The sequence below is a fragment of the Salvelinus alpinus genome, chromosome 9 (assembly GCF_045679555.1).
Source record: "Salvelinus alpinus chromosome 9, SLU_Salpinus.1, whole genome shotgun sequence".
Taxonomy (NCBI): Eukaryota; Metazoa; Chordata; class Actinopteri; order Salmoniformes; family Salmonidae; genus Salvelinus; species Salvelinus alpinus.
This window is the reverse complement of record NC_092094.1, coordinates 38,527,400-38,547,298: the sequence shown is the minus strand read 5'-3', so window position 1 is coordinate 38,547,298 and position 19,899 is coordinate 38,527,400.

Genomic DNA, 19,899 nt, shown 5'->3' with positions numbered 1-19,899 from the left:
TTCCTCTCTTTTTGAGTCAGGTTGTTGAGTAGGCTAAATTATCTAGCTCCATTAGCTAGTGAAAGTGAAACAGAAAAAAAATACAACAAAATCTCTCTCTGCTGCTTCTCCTTAATTTTTGAGGAAATTAATTTGTTGAAAACTGTTCAACTATTGTCTTTCTCTCTCTTTGAGTCAACTACTCACCACATTTTATGCACTGCAGTGCTAGCTGTAGCTTATGCTTTCATTACTAGATTCATTCTCTGATCCTTTGATTGGATGGACAACATGTCAGTTCATGCTGAAAGAGCTCTAATAGGTTCAAGGACATCCTCCGGAAGTCGCTATAATTACTGTGTAAGTCTATGGAAGGGGGTGAGAACCATGAGCCTCCAAGGTTCAAGTCAATGTGCCCAGATGAGGATGGAAAAGCTACACCATGGTGTTACTCTACAGAGTGCTGTTCAGGTTACTGTAGACTTTCATTGCAAAACAGTTTTAATCAGTTATTTGGTGACGTGAAAATATTGAATATAGTTTTATCTAAAAAGGATAACTTTTTAATGTTTCACTATTTTTTTTTTTTTTAATAAAATTCCCTGAGTAGGATGGTCCTTCCCTTCGTATTTTGAAGAGCCTCCACTGACACACACACAGACACAGACACACACACTGTTACATTCCCCAGTTTCTGTGTTGTTGTGGGTTTTGTATGTGTTTGTGTGTATTTCAGGAAATGGCTTCCTGAAGTCCAAAGCAGCTGATTGGTCGGCCTCGGTGCAGATTGGAGCTCTGACCACGCCCTCTCGTCAGGAGAACAGCTGTTTTCAATTACGGACTCCTTCTGCAGCTTTAAAAGCCAGAGTTCCTTTGTTAGGAAGAAAGAGCTTTTTGGTATGTCCTGTGTTTTGTAGCCGGTCTGTATTTTGTAGCCGGTCTGTATTTTGTAGCCGGTCCTGCTGATGTTTGTGTATGCCATAGGACTGTGTTTTTGATTAGTGAAATTGTTCACTTTCAGTTTGTATTATTCTGTTTCATTTGTGAGGCCTGCAGGCATACATATACCCGTAGTATGTACTATGTCTATGCACACTAGGTAAGACCTGGGCGGACCATCCCCTGTATTTTGGTTAGTGCGCCAGTTGGTGCAAGATAGGTAAGTTGTGGGTAGGTAGGAGAGGGGGCTCTTTAACTTTTACTTTCTTTGCTTTGGCTCAGTCCAGCCCCTTTTTCCCAAATTACTGTGTGAAGGAAATAAATTCCCTGTAAACGGTAATATATTCTGCCTCTGTCATCCGCACCTGCAGTCACATACCTCTTTCACTCCACGGGGAGTTGAGTGTAGCAGGGTGTTGCGTTCCCTCCAAGAGGCGTGTGTAACTCACACACACACATTCACACTTACACAGACACATAGTCACACACACCTGACAATTACGAGAACCATGAATGCTAATTTGGTCCTCCAGCCTCCCTGTTCTGTCCCTACACACAACCGCACATGGTGGACAGCCTCTGGGTCCCTCTGGGTGATGGGAGACCATGTGCAGGGCATAGTCATGTTTATGTCCTGTAAAATGAATAGATTTGTTCCATAAGTGAGGAGATGTGGAGCTCTGAGTGGTTAGAGAAAGGGCTTTGTATCGTTTAACCCCAGCTGCAGGGACAGGCCAGAGAGAGAAAGAGCGATTGAGAAAGAGAGCCTGAGAAAAGTAGAATGATGAGCAGAAACACTGAAGGTCATGGGAACTCACTGTGCTGGGTATAGGGAGAACCCGGGGAGTTCGTTTCCAGTAAGTGTCACACCCTGACTTTAGTTATATTTGGTTTCTTTATTATTTGGTTAGGTCAGGGTGTGACAAGGGTGGTTTGTTAAGTTTTTGTATTGTCTATGGGTTTTTGTCTTGTCTAGGGTTTTTGTTATCTATGGGGATTTTGTATTGTCTAGGGTTAATTAGGTTGATGGTGGCCTGGATGGGTTCCCAATCAGAGACAGCTGTTTATCGTTGTCTCTGATTGGGGAGCTTATTTGGGTTGCCATTTTCCAAGTTGGTTTTGTGGGTAGTTGTCCTTGTTAGTTGCACTACGTTGGCTTCACGTGTCGTTTTGATATTTATTGTTTTTGTTGGCGACATCGGTAAATAAGTATGTACGCTCAAAACGCTGCGCCTTGGTCCACTCCTTTAAACGGCCGTGACAGTAAGTCATGAAGAGAAACTTCCTTCATTGCTAACTGATTATAAAACCTTGTCATTGAGCTCTTACATGCTGACCAGAACGCTTGTGTGCGTTCCTCCGCGTGCACCATCGCGCACATATTGATTTTGTCCACCCACACTAGACGCAATCAGGACACGCATGTTAAAATATCAAAACGAAATCTGAACGAACAATGTTAATTTGGGGACAGGTCGAAAAGCATTATTTATTTTATTTTTATTTCACCTTTATTTAACCAGGTAGGCTAGTTGAGAACATGTTCTCATTTACAACTGCGACCTGGCCAAGATAAAGCAAAGCAGTGCAACACAAACAACACAGAGTTACACATGGAGTAAACAAGCATACAGTCAATTAAACGTTTATGCCAATTTAGCTACCTAGCTTGCTGTTGCTAGCTAGCTAATTTGTCCTGGGATATAAACTGTGTTATTTTACCTGAAATGCACAAGGTCCTCTACTCCGATAATTAATCCACAGATAAAAGGGTAAACCGAGTTTGTTTCTAGTAATCTCTCCTCCTTCAGACTTCTTGTTCTTTGGACTTTATATGGCGGTTGGCAACCAACTATAAGGGGCATTACCACCACCAACTGGATTGGAGTGTGGACCTCAGTTCATCTTTCAATCACCCACGTGGGTATATGCTCCTAAAAACCAATGAGGAGATGTCACATGGGTATATGCTCCTAAAAACCAATGAGGAGATGGGAAAGGTGGGACTTGCAGCTCGTCAAGCATCACAAATAGAACCAAGTTCATTGACGTGCGTGAGCAGTGTGGGTGCAGTGATTGAATAACATGTATGTACATTTATTTTACAACGCTCGCGCACGCGACACAAGCGGTGTGGTCAGCATGTTAGCCTGAGGCATTTAGAGATCTTTGCGTATACATATTTTACACATGTCACTCAATGTATACACACCTTGTACGCATATATGTATATATACACACACACACTTTCTTTCCAATAAAATAAAAGACATCCAGTAGATACATCTCATCTCTCTCCAGCACATATGCTTTGTCTGCCCTCATTAAAAGTGATGCCTTCACATCATGCACAACTGTCATATTAGTAAAATATTAATGGTGTATCGAGGTGGTTGTTGTTCTGCTGGCTGATGTGTGTGTGTGTGTGTGTGTGGTGTCTTTCTCTCCCCTGTCAGGTAGGAGGCAGAGGAGACGTGTGTGAAGGTTTGACGTACGGACTGGCATCAAACATGAAGGGGGAGCGTGTGAAGTAATTGGGTCGGCACAGAGAATGAGACATTCTGAGACGTTGTACCTGCGGAAAACACAAGCAGCCGCTCAATACTTTCATATGCTGCTGAGGTGGGATGGTGTGTGGGTGAGTAAGGATTGTCTAGAGGAGATGGGCTGTTGGCAGAACCACTGTGCTCACCAGCAGAGGAAATAGGGAGAAACTAACCAGGGTATTTATTATGTTCCAAACACAAGCCTCCTTTGATCCTCAAGCACCATACCACCTCTTTTCACATATTTATTGAATGTGTATTTAGAGACCACATTACTAAATACTCTTTTCCTGGATGTCCAGATAACATTGTTGTGGTCTCTATGTTGGTATGTTTGTGTTGCTGTGCTCCTCTAAAGCGTATGTTGTTGTATTGTTACTACTGGTCGTAGATGATCTTGAAGACGTTAGGTGTCTAATGTGTCCTATCACTCACTTTGCTAGGTCAGGAAGATGTTAGACTTTCAGATGGTCCCTCTTTGAGTGTCCAGTATGTGTTAGAACTCTCAAGGGTGACCTTGTTACTGCCATAATGCAGCCAGTTCCCAAACACAAAGAACAATGAAAGAAAATAGTGTAGCCTTTCTTTCAGATGTTCAAGTAAACACAAAACATAATGTTAATCGGAGGTTAATTAATGTATAATGTGATTATATCCTAATACGCAAGGTTTAGATTATTACATTAAAGCATTGAATTATACCAATAAAAACACAATACTGCTTCACAAGAATAGCACGTTGTTGTTTTGGAATTTGCCCAAGATTTCTGGCCTACCGTGTGTGTGTGTGTGTGTGTGTGTGTGTGTGTGTGTGTGTGCGTGCGTGTATTATTGTAGCAGACACAACTGGGAATAAGATGATCAAAAGAAAGCATATCTTTATTGTTTGTTCTCCGCTGGGGTGGAGGAAGCCATGTCAATTAAACCCCCTGTCACACACAGACTTATATCAAATACAGCCTCCTCTCAAGGCCACCGTGTTCTGGCATTTTGTCTGTGTGTGAGTGCACATGCACGTAGGTGTGTATGTGTGTGTGATTGTACACAATCTACAGTACCAGTCAAAGTTTGGAGACACCTACTTATTCAAGGGTTTTTCTTTATTTTTACTATTTTCTTCATTGTAGAATAATAGTGAAGACATTTTGTTTTGCATGTCTGCGTGCCTTATTTGTGTATATTTGTGTACATTTTTCTTCAGAGTCTCAGGCTTTGCAGAGCCAAATTTCAGACCATCTAGTCACTCCTGTTGTTGCGACCTTTGTCCTCCATGTCTTTACGTTTCATCATTGAAGTACAGTACCAGTCAAAAGTTTGGAAACACCAACTCATTCAAGGGTTTTTATTTATTTTTTACTATTTTCTACATTGAAGAATAATAGTGAAGACATCAAACAATGAAATAACACAAATGGAATCATGTAATAACCAAAAAAGTGTTAAACAAATCAAAACATATTTTAGTTTAGCCACCCATTGCCTTGATGACTGCTTTGCACACTCTTGGCATTCTCTCAACCTGCTTCATGAGGTAGTCACCTGGAATGCATTTCAATTAACAGGTGTGCCTTGTTAAAAGTTAATTTGTGGAATTTCTTTCCTTTTGCGTTTGAGCCAATCAGTTGTGTTGTGACAAGGTAGGGGTGGTATACTGGAGCCTCATTCTGAACATGGCTACTTCTTCATTTCTCAAAGGAAAAACCTCAACCAATTTCTAAAGACTGTTGACATCCAGTGGAAGCGATAGGAACTGCAGGAAGGTCCCTTAGAAATATTGGAAAAGAGAGTGACCTCAAAAAAAAAAAGAATCTGAATGGTTTGTCCTCGGGGTTTTGCCTGCCAAATAAGTTCTGTTATAGTCACAGACATGATTCAAACAGTTTTAGAAACTTCAGAATTTTTTTCTATCCAATACTAATAATAATATGCATATATTAGCATCTGGGACTGAGTAGGAGGCAGTTTACTCTGGGCACGCTTTTCATCCAAACTGCCCCCTGTCCTATGCTGCCCCCTGTCCTAGAGAAGTTTAACGTACAATTTCAATCTATCTAATCGAACAGAATCCACAGATTGTGAGTTGAAGATAAATACTTTTACTAAGGTATTAGTATATTAGTAATTGACTGACCCGGTCTCTCCAGATATCCTAACAGTACTATTTCTAAAATCTCTTCTCAACTATTTTGCAATCTGTATGGCACAGTTGTCAACATCCTGGTCCTCAAATGAAACTGGTATACTTTCCTATTTATTATATTTTTCTTTGTCCGCAAGTTTTGATCCTTTATATTGGGCAGACAGACCAGTTCCCTACCTCCTCCTGCTGCCACCTGCCTTCTCCATTTTTGGGGTAATACTGTAATCAATTGGATGTACTCTAGGATTGCGAAGACCTTTCCGTACAATTCTGATAACTCCATGAAGGACATAATTCTACCTTTCCAATTTACAATATAATTTAAGAACAAAATACCCATTTCAAACATCTTTCCCATAAATACAGGTATTTTATCAACCAGCATATTTGAGTTTAGCCATAATATTTGTTGTAATATTTGTTCTATCTTTTCAGGGGGATGAAATTGAAATTGTAGCCAGCTCTGCAATGCTTGTTTGAAAAAGAGAGCGTTACACAGTTGAAGTGTACCTATGATAAAAAATTACAGACCTCTACATGCTTTGTAAGTAGGAAAACCTGCAAAATCGGCAGTGTATCAAATACTTGTTCTGCCCACTGTAGATAGGCACGTTTTATTTTGTCTGGTTTAGCGTCCCATATAAAGCAAAATATTTTTTGCTCATGTTTTGAAAAGCGAATCATCAGGAGTAGGCAGCGCCATAAGTAAGTGAGTAAACTGAGATATGACTAAGGAGTTAATCAGGGCAATTTTTCAGGATGGTTGCAGGATCTTGTCTATTTTTCCAAGTTTTCTATTGAAATTCATTGTGGAGAGCTTATTTATATATTTTGTGATATGAATACCGACTATGTCTACTTCACAATCAGCCCATTGTATAGGTAAACTGCAGAGTAATGTAAAAGTTGTATTTTTTAAGGATCCAATACGTAATATTGTACACTCATCATAATTAGGTTTAAGTCCAGAGAGTACAGAAGTTATCTAGATCTTCAATGAGACATTGCAGGGATCTAGCTTGCGGACTTAATATAAAACTTGAGTCACCAGCATACATGGACACCTTTGTTTTTAAGTCTTGGATTTCTAATCCTCTCATGTTGTTATTGGATCTGATTTTAATAACAATATTTCGATGGACATAACGAATAGATATGGTGACAGCGGACACCCTTGTTTAACTCCTCTTAACAATTCAAAACTCTGAGAAGTAGACGTTATTTACTATTTTACACCTGGGGTTGCTATACATTATTTTCACCCATTTTATAAGAGAATTACCGAAATAGAAAAATCCAGGCATTTATAAATAAAATCCAGTCTTACTTTATCAATGCCTTTTCAAAATCCGCTATAAATACCATTCCTGGCTTCTTATATGTTTCATGATGTTCTATTACGGTCCATATTATCTCCAGTGTATCGTCCATGTAAAAACCTGTCTGATCAGGATGAACAATACCTGGTAAAATATACCCTTTTAAATATTCCATAATATTTGTGATTTCCTTAAGGGCACGGTGATGATAGTTTGTAGAGTGATTACCTTTACGGTCCATTGAGGTACTTAACACTGTGTTATAGTCTCCTACCATAATGATTAGATCATTTGTTGCCTGTAAGTTCAATAAATTGGTATAAATGTTTTCGTAGAAGTGTGGATCATCCTGATTTGGACCATATAGATTAATGAGCCAAATCTCTTTTTTGTCTACATTCATATTCAAAAGGATCCACCTTCCTTGCGAATCATTCCTGACTATTTGCACATTCAGATAAAAAATTTTGTTAATTAATATCATCACACCCTTTGAGTTCCTTTGTCCGTGAATGAAAATTATTTCACCACCCCATTCCTTTTTCCACGCAACTTCATCTAAGGATGTAGAGTGAGTTTCCTGTAAACAGTATATGTTATATTCCTTTTCTTTTAGCCACGTAAAGACTTATCCTATTTTTTAAATAATCTGTTAAACCATTACAATTATAACTGGCTATACTTATTTCACCCCTTACCATAACTAGATACTATTCTCAGTCTAAATTGACCATAATTAGTGCTTGTAAAGTTACTGCCATCAGAGGTATTATGAAGGTCAAAACTAGAGATTTCAAATGTCTGATATTTAGAATTCAAGAAATAGGTTGGAGCAATATTTGTTTTATTCCCTTGCCTGTTTGCAGATGTAGGATCTTAATTTAATCCTCTTTTTTAAAAAGTTTATTTGAGGTTTAAAATGGCTTCTGAAGTTTGTGATTTCCACTTTGAAATTTCAGACTTGATTGTCCCTAACGGAAAATGTATCAACCCCTACCAAATGTATATGAATTAGAATCTACATTTCCTGTTGCTGCAGAATTATTTTTCTGCCGGAGCAAACTGGCTCAAATGAAGATCCTACATACATAGGGCCGAGAGAAAGACAGCAGTCACACACAGCATGATGAAATGATAAGCTCCCCATTCATGTTGACATAATAAGCCAAAAGGTCCCAATCATAAGAATACAAAAATACAACCATTAGGCTAAGCATTTCCCAATCTAAATGTACAACTACTTCCCATTGCAAACTTCTTTTTCATTATCCGCACACAAAGTAACTGCTGATGTACAGTTTGAATGCAACAATGTTTCACACACATACAGTAAGTTATTTTCAAAGAGATTGCTAACAACAGCACATGAGCTGCAATAAAAAACACAGTTCCACTCACCAGATGAGGATCACTTGAAACTGAACTGCTTGTTCAAAGCTCATCTTGAAAAGGGCGAAGCAAACAAATTAGCAACAACATCCTCTTTGATAACACCTGCTGCACCTGCTACCCACTTTTAACTAGCCTAGCTACAACAAAAGCTATCTAGCTAGGCCATGGGAAAACTACTGCCCGCTATTGCGCAGTAACCTGTTGGCAAAGATAAAGGCAATAGTTTCCATATGTTTTTATAAAAAAACAGCACCACCCATTCTAAGTCCAAATGTGGTTGGTTGATTCAACTTTCACTCCACAATTCTGCCCTAATACAGTTGAATGGCAGATGCCTTCTATGAAGCTTCTGAAGGCCTAGCCAATGGCTGATTTATCTCCCCAGAGACCACCAAAGAATAATCCTGATTGGATCTTTTTCTCTTAAGTTTTAGCCCTTTTCTAACACAAACTGAAAAGATGAAATTAGAATATCATTGAAAATAATAATATAATTAGAATAGCATTGAAATATTATTGAAAAGATTAAATGGATTTTTTTTTTTTTATGACAACAATTATTATTCTCTGAAGGAATAGAAGGCCCTCGCGGTTCCCCACTGCCAGGGGGCCGTGTTGAGTCAGAGTGGGGGAGGTGTTGCCAATCCTCACAGCCTGTGGCCTTCTGGTCAGGAAGTCCAGGATCCAGTTACAGAGGGTGGTTTCGAGACCCAGGGCCTAATACCCATAAATATTCCAAGTACTTAGAGAGATGAGGGTTGCCAAGATGCCTGAATGTTAACAGCATACTGGCAATGTAAAACCGCTTGTTCAAAGGTGCCTTAATGTGACCATGTAGTTGTGATGTGACTAATATGAGGTGTGTGTGTGTGTGTTTGGATAGGTAGGGGATCCTCTGCATTTAGCAATGTGTTAGGCTGGGACCTTTAAATGTCAAGCGCTATTAAGCGAATCCACCACTGATCGGATTGAATCCCAGCCTTAGTGAGACAGATTCTGGCAGATTAACAAGGTGTTTGTGTTTTATCCAGAAGTGCAGAGGGAAACGGAAGTGACACCTTGAAGTAGTGCTAGAATAAGAGAAGACAAAGCACATGAGCGCATGAGTACACAGGGCAGGGGTGTTTCCATAGCCATTAATAACCAACCAGGTCCCGGTTTTCCAAAAGCATCTTAAGGCTAAATTCATCATTAGAACCTTCGTAGGAGCATCGTTAAATCTCAGAGCTGTTTCCCAAAACCATCTTTACTAAAGTTGCACTTGAACAATATTGTTAATTAAAAACTGCCTCAGACCGCTAAACATAGAATCAAGATGTTTATCTGTCTCTCTGTGAGCGCTGATATTTCCATGACGAAGTTGACTACAAATACAAAGTTGCCAATTTCTTTGCAATTGTTACAAACAAGCGAAAAAAATACTTCAAATGAAAACCGAGAGGACTGCATTAAAAGATAAATAGCCTACCTCAATATAGGCTACATAAGCCTATATACTGCATTTCAATGATATTGAAATCAATGTTTTGTTTTATTTAACTGTTTGGCTACTGTCTAATTTTTGCCTTTCATGATGTGCCAAATCTTTATTTAGGGCATTATTATAGAGTAAGCATTAGAATAAGTCACTTTTTAAAGGGATAATTCGGGATTTTGGCAATGAAGCCCTTTATCTACTTCCCCAGAGTCCGATGAACACATGAATACCATGTTTATGTCTCTGCATCCAGAATGAAGGAATTTAGAGGTAGGGGTGCGAGCCAATGCTAACTAGCATTAACGCAAGCTCAGAAGTCTATGGTATCTACTAGCATGCTAGCAGTTACCACAGAGTTCCAGTCATTGCGCTAATGCTAGTTAGCAATTGCATTAACACCAGTTAGCTACTTCCTTCAACCTGCAAGGAGAGGCATAAAAATGTTATCCACAAGTTCATCTGACTCTGGGGAAGTAGAGAAAGGGCTTCGTTGCTAAAATCTTGAAGAATCCCTTTAATATTTGCAGCCATAAGTGATAATATCTCTCTAGGAGCTGATCCATCGTCAGTATTGTGGAATAATTATTATGTTATGGTAAGATTTGAATGGAGAAATCTGGTCCGAGAGCAACACTGCCTTTCTTTCGATCCTATCAGCATCGACACATGCCTCAACGACCGTTCTCTCTGAGTGGTGTTTTGGGAAACATGTTATATCTTCGGCCATTGTAGGATATATGCACCGTTAAAACACTTAGTAAGCCTATGTTCCATCGCTATCGGTTAACCGGGCCCTGGGGAACAAGACAAAGCAACATATAGGAAAAGAACAAGTGAAAGTGTTAAAGAGCCTTATCCAGCTTTTATAAATTACAGTGATTGACCGGTTGTGGGATGTGTTGGATGTGTTTCTGGTCAAGCCAGGGAAAAGATTAGCAGTAAGTACAGCCGTTACTGTTGGCTCTGACATGGGGGACTGGACTCAGGTCTGGATCACAGAGAAGTTGAGGGGGACAGACTGAAACTTTCCCCCACCACCACAGTGATGGACTACTCTCCTTGGGTTTCGCCACATGTGTGGAAACTAGATGTCCACTCACAGTACAGTTAGTGCCAGGACACTGGGTCTGGTGCCAGCAAGATTTTTAAACACAGATAGCCACACAGATAATGGCTGGATGGGATGATTTAACTTACACTATCATGTATGTCTGATAATGAAGTTGATGATGAAGATAAAGATTACACAAAATACAATACTGTTTTCACTAGAATGTCATCATCAACTTTTAATGTATAAACTCATCTCACTTTTTTAATTCAAGTGGCATTTATAATTAGAATAATGTCTCCATTATAGCAATATTAAGCCTCGTCATTGGTCCTAATTGAATGAAAGTTATTTTTGTACTCCTGCCACCATCATGTTCCAAGGAAGAGCTGTCGTAATAATTGGCAGACGCCATATGGATATGAAATGTGTGTGCGTGCGCATGTGTGTGAGAGAAAGAGCAAGCAAGCACAACAAGAATGAATGTTTGACAATGTCTGTGTGTACTGCTATGTGCTTGCAGCTATGAGGAGTAAGGCTGTATAGCCAGCTACAGTATATCGTCATTTTCTCACACGATTCAATGTTAAATGATCAGCTGGTACAGTAACATGATTTCTAGTCCTCCCTCAACACCCATACGTTCTCTGTTATAGTTTTCAGAGTATGAGACACTGAGTGAGGGGTAATAAAAGCAAGTAATTTCAGGGTATTGGCATTGTTTATTTATTGTGTATCTGTCAGAGTAAGGCGAAGCTGGGTTGACTATATTATTTCACAGCTGCCTCTCTGCACGTCTGTATGAACTGCAGCTGAACGAAGACTCTTCATTAAACTCACTATCTCTCTCTGTCTTTATCTCCATCCCCTATCTCTCCTCCCTGTTTTCATCTCATTGCTCACAATGTCCTGTATCTCTCATCTCTCATCTCTCTCCTTCATATTTTTGTTTAACCTTTATTTAACTAGGCAAGTCAGTTAAGAACAAATTCTTATTCACAATGACGGCCTACCAAAAGGCAAAAGACCTCCTGCGGGGATGGGGGCCTGGGATTAAAAATTTAAAATAAAAGAAAAATATAGGACAAAACACACATCACAACAAGAGAGACACCACAACACTACATAAAGAGAGACCTAAGACAACAACATAGCATGGTAGCAACACAACATGACAACAACATGTTAGCAACACAACACGGCAGCAGCACAACATGGTAGCAGCACAAAACATGGTACAAACATTATTGGGCACAGACAACAGCACAAATGGCAAGAAGTTAGAGACAACAATACATCACGCGAAGCAGCCACAACTGTCGGTAAGAGTGTCCATGATTGAGTTTTTAATTGAAGCGATGGAGATAAAACGGTCCTGTTTGAGTGTTTGTTGCAGCTCGTTCCTGTAACGGCTTTCGTCGGTGGAAGGAGAGGACCAAAGCGCAGCGTGGTTAGTGTTCATCTTAATTTAATAATAATCAAAAAACAGAACACTTCAAATACAAAACAACAAAAGTGAAAACCGAAACAGTTCTATCTGGTGCAGACACACAAAGACTGAAAACAACCACCCACAAAATACAATAGAACACAGGCTACCTAAATATGGTTCCCAATCAGAGACAATGACTAACACCTGCCTCTGATTGAGAACCATATCAGGCCAAACGAGAAACCCCACATAGAAACAGAAAACATAGATAATACCCACCCAACTCACGCCCTGACCACACTAAAACAAAGAAAATACAAAAGAACTATGGTCAGAACGTGACAGTTCCAGTCACTAGCTGCAGCGATCTGAAAAGAGGAGCGACCCAGGGATGTGTGTGCTTTGGGGACCTTTAACAGAATGTGACTGGCAGAACGGGTGTTGTATGTGGAGGATGAGGGCTGCAGTAGGTATCTCAGATAGGGGGAGTGAGGCCTAAGAGGCCTCCTTCTTGTTACATTTTACAGTGGGAAAGCTAGGATCATAGTTCCTTCAATTCTATCCCAATATTTAGTAAATGCATCCGGATAATGAACACTGTTATAGCAATGTGCAACTGTGCCCCTCGAGCTGTCTGTCTGCTGTCTGTCAATAGTTATTAAAGAGTTTGGTTCTCGCTCTCTCCATCTCCCTCCATCTCAGTTATTTCCCCCACAGTTGACCCCTATAGCTTCCCTTGTTATTTTCTGTCTATCCCCTATAGAATTCCTCTTGGCATTCATCTTGTTTGATCACCTGTGGGTGGTTCTGACACATTAGAATCAGAATTGAGAGTCTGGAGGAAAACAGTGCTGAGACGTCTCCCCACTCCACCTCCCTCCCTCCCGCCCTCCATCCATCCCTACAGTCCTCCTTGCCTCCCTCCGGCCCCCTAGACAGGCAGCATGCTGATGAGGAGCAGACCAGGCGCAGGCAGACCCTCCACGGTGCCCTGTCCTGACCTCCACTCTGCCACAGCCGTGACTCCAAATTAACTGAGACGCTGCTCCGTGTCCCCCACTAGAACAGGAGCCACCGGCTAATTCCCATGGATAATGCCCGAGAATGAATTAGCCCTGGCCTGGGATCTCATGTCTAAAGTAACCTGAGCGTTCAGTGGGCAACGCTTGGACACAGGTTGTCTTCTGGTCTCCACACTTTCTCCCTAGGTATTTCCCCTGTATGTGTGTGTAAGGGTGTGTGCGCATGCATGTGCGTTTGGTAGTGCTGAGCGATTAGTGCTTTTTGAGGTCGGTTCGGTTTCAAAATAACCATGGATTCCGATTTCGGTTTCGAGATTTTTTTTAAACATTAAATGCATGATGAAATAATGACCTTAAAATGATTGTAGAGCTTTTTAATGGAAATTCCAAAGCCAAAAATAATGAACTTTCAATTGCCAAAACATTTAAAACATTCCATTGTCTCTTTCAGGTCCACATTGTGTAGACATCAAAAAATAGGACATTACTATTAAATTATACAATATTTAAGTGTATATTATTTTTCATTTCATCATCTCGTCCCTGCTCAGGCAGTAGCAGCCAGCCAGCCAGACAACCATCTAGCGTTATCTCTGTGCTCCCCATACTGTACTGCCTTTGAGTCATCTGCCTAAGCATGCTGCAGAGCTGTCGTACAAAATCATTTTCCCAGTTCCTCAAAGTAAATAAGGCATACTTTCAAGACTGCTTATTACCAACCAGGGGCGCATGAGGGGGCACAAAGTACGTGAAGATGGCTGGGGGGTACCTGAAATGGCATTTTCCTGCAATCTAGAGCCATAATCATCATACTTAATTTCTATGTAAAAAAATATGTAAATGTTTCTGCATATCTATTCATACCTCTTGAGCTGTCTGTATCCTACTGACTGGTGTTTATTTTTTTAAAGATGCTAAATATGCTTCTCTGCATCTCTGCTGAAATCTGGGTAAAAGATTTAAAGGAATGTGAGTCTAAATAAAATAAACCCCCGCCAGCTTTGTTTACAAGTTTGAATGTGAGATGTGATATACACCTCAATTAGGATGATAGAAATCCTCATTATTTAGTTTAATGATTTTAAATTTGAGCAAAATTATTTCTGTATAGCCTACACTTTCTCGTTCTGAACTTCTAACATGAGTAGGGCAGGTATGTCTTTGTGACAATGAACATGAGCAGCTGCTCACCGATTTGAAGGACACTGCTAAAATGTCTATGCAGGTGTCTGCTATCGCTGGTTAATGCTTGATCGAATTGAATTTAGTCATAGGTTGGGAGATTGGGAATCTGGGGTAGCTAACGCCAACATCATAAAATTGGCAGGTGGCTAGTAGTATTACAGAGAAACAACAACAACAAATGTAACATTTTTGGAGGGAGCTATGTTACCAACTACTACAACTATCAATCCGGTAGCGATACCTCACCAACTGTCTCTATCCCCCTCTTAATTGTGTTGTGTACATTCCTCTCTCATGCGGTCTGTGTGTCGGCTATCCATCTCTGTCTGAGCCGGGAAGAATAGGCGCAATGGATTATGGTCATTGTAGTTAATTGCCACGTTTCTGCCCTGAACTATTTGCCTGATGAAAACTACAACTAATTTCAGCTCAGAATCCCACATAGTTTTTTACTTATTTTTGTCTCGTGAATGATTTGATTTCTCTCTAATCTAGGGAAGCGGCGTGTTGAGCTCACAAACAAATACAGAACTGAATGGAATTCAAGTAAGTGAACTGACATAGGTCAATTAGTTGTTTAATAACCCAAAAATAATTTTGGTCAGCACTAGGGCTTGGAAGCAAAGCTACATTTATATTTTTTGAAGAGCAACTTCTATGCTCCTCATTCCCTCATAAAGTATTGTTTTCTTGCTTTCTATCCATCCTTCCTTCAGTTCTCTTCTCTCTCCTGACCTCATAGCATCCGGCCATACATACCCAGACATCTTCTCTCATGTACCCTCTGGTCGTGTCTTAATGTATCCCTACCCTCTGACCACTGTACTGCAGCCCTCCCGGCCACCCCACCTGACACACTGACACTCTGACATGGCATGTCCAGGTGCTTGGTAAGAGTGATGAACAAAGTAATCCTCTTCTGAGAGGCAGCTGTCTGAACACCTGTGTGCATGACATCAAAGGTTTCCATCAGCATGTTGAGAGCAGGGAGGAGCCTTGACATCAGTGATAATGCCCGAGAAGCCAGTGTTAATAGACAAGAAAAGCTCAAGGACAAAACTACATCAATACAAAAATGTATTTAAAAAAGGCACACGTAGCCGACAAATCAATACCAATACATACAACAAACTATCTAGGTCAAATAGGGGAGAGGCCTTGTGCCGTGAGGTGATGCTTTATCTGTTTGTTTTTTAAACCAGGTTTGATATTCATTTGAGAAATATGAGATGGAATGGAGTTCCATGCAATAATGGCTATATATGTTACTGTACGCTTTCTTGAATTTGTTCTGGATTTGGGAACGGTGGAAAGACCCCTGGGTGGGGTAAGTGTGTGTAAGTTGTCTATTTAAACAATTTGGGATTTAACACATTGTTTCTTATAAAAAGAAGATGCAGTCAGTCTCTCCTCAACTCTTAGCCAAGAGAGACTGGTATGCATAGTATTTATCAGCCCTCTGATTACAATGAAGAGCAAGACGTGCCGCTCTGTTCTGGGCCAGCTGCAGCTTAATTAGGTCTTTCCTTGCAGCACTCAACCAAATGAATGGACAATAATCAAGATAAGACAAAACTAGAGCCTGCAGGACTTGCTTTTTGGAATATGGTGTCAAAAAAGCAGAGCATCTCTTTATTACGGACAGACCTCTCCTCGTCTTTACAACCATTGAATCTATGTGTTTTGACCATGACAGTTTATAATCTAAGGTAACTCCAAGTAATTTTTCCTCCTCAACTTGTTCAACAGCCACACCATTCATTACCAGATTCAGCTGAGATCTAGAACTTAGGGAATGATTTGTACCAAATACAATGCTCTTCGTTTTAGAGATGTTCAGGACCAGTTTATTACTGGCCACCAATTCCAAAACAGACTGCAACTCTTTGTTAAAGGTTTCAGTGACTTGATTAGCTGTGGTTGCTGATGTGTATATGGTTGAATCATCAGCATACATGGACACACATACTTTGTTTAATGCCTGTGGCAGGTCATTGGTAAAAATATAAAAGAGTAGAGGACCTAGAGAGCTGCGCTGCTGTATGCCACATTTTACATGTTTGACATTAGATAAGCTTCCATTAAATAAAACCCTTTGAGTTCTATTAGATAGATAGCTCTGAATCCAACCAATCATTCATTTGTGTCAGTGCAGTACATGTTGAATGCCCTTCTCTATAAGCATGCTGAAAGTCTGTTAATTTGTTTACAGAGACATAGCATTGTATTTTGTCAAACACAATCCTTTCCAACAGTTTGCTAAGAGCTGGCAGCAAGGTGACAGGTCTGCTGTTAGAACCAGTAAAGGCTGCTTCACCACTCTTGGGTAGCGGAATCACTTTGGTTTCCTTCCAGGCCTGAGGACAAATACTTTCCTCTAGGCTCAGATTAAAGATATGACAGATAGGAATGGCAATAAAGTCGGCTTCCATCCTCAGCAGCTTTCCGTCTTAGTTGTCAATGCCAGGAGGTTTGTCATTATTTAACGTTAACAATAATTTTTCTTCCTCTCCCACACTAACTTTACAAAATTCTAACTTACAATGCTTTTCTTTCATTATTAGTTTTTTTTATGCATGAATACGATGGCTCATTGTTCTTTGTTGGCATTTCCTGCCAACAAGTTTGCCCACTTTGCCAATTAAGTAATCATTAAAAGAATTGTCATCAAATGGTTGTGATGAAAAAGCTATCTGATAAAAAAATGGAGTTGAATTTGTCTTTCTGCCCATAATTTCATTTAAAGTACTCCAAAGTTTTGTTCCATCGTTCTTTATATCATTGATCTTGGCTTCATAATACAGTTTTTATCAAGGCTAAGTCCCAGATGCAGACACATGAGGCGGACAGTACGAGTCTCAGAGTTTATTATAGTACAAGGTGCAGGCAAAAGGTAAGTCAAGGCAGTAATCCAAATCAGAGGCAGACAGGTACAGGACGGCAGGATCAGGACAGGCAGAAAGGTTAGAACTGGGAAGATTTGTAAGAAAACCATAAACTAGCGCACAGGAACCACGGGAACATGCTGGTAGGACTTGATGGGACAAGACAAACTGGCAACAGACAAACAGATAATGCAGGTATAAATACACAGGGAATAAGGGGGGGAGATGGGAGACACCTGGTGAGGGGTGGAGACAAGCACAAAGATAGGTGAAACAGATCAGGGTGTGATAGTCTTCTTTTTTTTGTTGAGTCACATAGTTTCTCAATTTGCTGTAAGTCAGCCAGTCAGATGTGCAGCCGGACTTATTAGCCACTCCTTTAACCCCATCTCCTTCAACCATACAGTTTTTCAATTCCTCATCAATTCATGGAGCCTTAACAGTTCTAACAGTCTGTTTTTTAACAGGTGCATGTTTATCAATAATTGGAAGAAGCAATTTCATAAATGAATTAAGTGTAGCGTCTGGATGCTCCTTATTAATCACATCAAACCAACAGATATTAGTAACATTATCCACATAAGAGTCACAGCAAAATCACAGCAAAATCTTTTGTATGATCTCTTATACACTATTTTAGGCCCAGCTTTTGTAACTTTGGCCTTCCTGGATATAGCCACAATGATTTTAACCAATCAACATTCAGGATTAAACCCACCCGTTGTATAATCCTGCAACCAAACCCTTCCACTTAAAAATATCAGGTCAGGAGCTCGGCTCTGCTCTGCTGTATGTGATGCCTGAAGATACTCGTTAGAGAGAAAGGCTTGCTGCTTCAAGCAGAATAACATCAATCAATGGACTTTATCACTGTAAACTAAACCGATTTCTTTAATGAGGATGATCAAATGCTTCATTGAGAGTGTGAAAGAACTGTGCAGTACATACAGTACATGGGATTGTATCTGGTAAAGTACATATCTCTTCATCTACACACTATAACACCATATGGAATGCTAAACAGTGCATCACAGAGGCATTGGTTTCGGACCGATTTAACAGGTCAAGAGTTTTTTGTCACCCTTGGTGAACATAACTCAGAGACAATAGATACACTATCACATGTGGCATTCTACAAGGTTCGATCCGGTACTGTTCAATTTATATATGTTACCCCTTGGCAGCTTTATCAGAAAGCACAGCATTGATTTTCACTGCTATGCAGACGATATACAACTTTACCTTTCTGTGCCACCAGAGGATTTTAGCTCCACGGATAAATGATTAGACTGTATTAGTGATTTAAATACTTGGATGGCTCACAACTAGACAAGACTGAGGTACTTATTGTTGGAGCCAAAGCACAGAGGGAGAATCTGGCCACACATTTTAATTCACGGGCAATAAAGACAAAACACCAGGTAAAAAACCTAGGTGTTATTTTAGATTCTGAATTCAATTTTGAATCACACATTAGGAAAGTGACCAAAATAGCTTTTTACAACCTGAGGAACATTGCCAAGGTGAGGAAGTTTCTCTTTCAGGATGTACAGAGAGACTCATCCATGCTTTTGTTATAAGCAGGCTTGACTACTGTAATTCTCTCCTGTCTGGTCCAACCAAGAAAGCCATTAGTCAACTGCAAAACATACAGAATGCTGCATCACGGGTACTGACCAAGACCAGCACTGGCTGCCTGTAAGTTTTAGAATTAATTTTAAGAGTCTTCTATTGGTTTTTAAATCAACCCACGATTGTGCACTCCAATACATGTCAGACATCCTTTTAAGTTATGCATCCAGTACATCCCTCAGGTCCTCTGGCACTGGCCTTTTAACTATATCAAAGCCTAGGACCAAGAATAGCCTGCCAGAGAACCTTAGGTGGGCTGAAACTGTGGATACATTTAAAACACACCTTTTTAGCTTTGCTTTTCCTTTGTTTTTTATGCGCTTATGTTTCTTGTGTAGTAAATATTTTAAAGTTTTTATTTTTTTCCTCCTGTAAAGCACATTGCTTTACAGGGTTCCCGAGTGACGCAGTGGTCTTAGGCACTGCATCTCAGCGCAAGAGGTGTCACTACAGTCCCTGGTTCAAATCCAGGCGGTATCACATCCAGCCATGATTGGGAGTCCCATAGGGCGGCGCACAATTGGCCCAGCATCGTCCGGGTTTGTCTAGGGTAGGTCGTCATTGTAAATAAGAATTTGTTCTTAACTGACTTGCCTAGTTAAATTAAAAAATATATATAATTGCGTTGCATTCTATGTCTGAAATGTGCTGTATAAATAAAGCTTGATTTGATTTCCTTTTAGCCTTTGCGCCACTCTAATAACTATAGCCAGGTTGTTTTAGCTCTCTGTGTGTCATAGTGCAGTAGTACTATAACAGTATGGTCAGAGGAGAGAGCTGGAAACATAGCTCAAACACTGCTCTAACCGCAGAGCCACCTGGGTGTACAGCCAGACCAGTCCCAAAGGCAGTGGCTGTAGTGATAACGATGTGGTGGGGGAGGCTGTTGAAACACCGTGT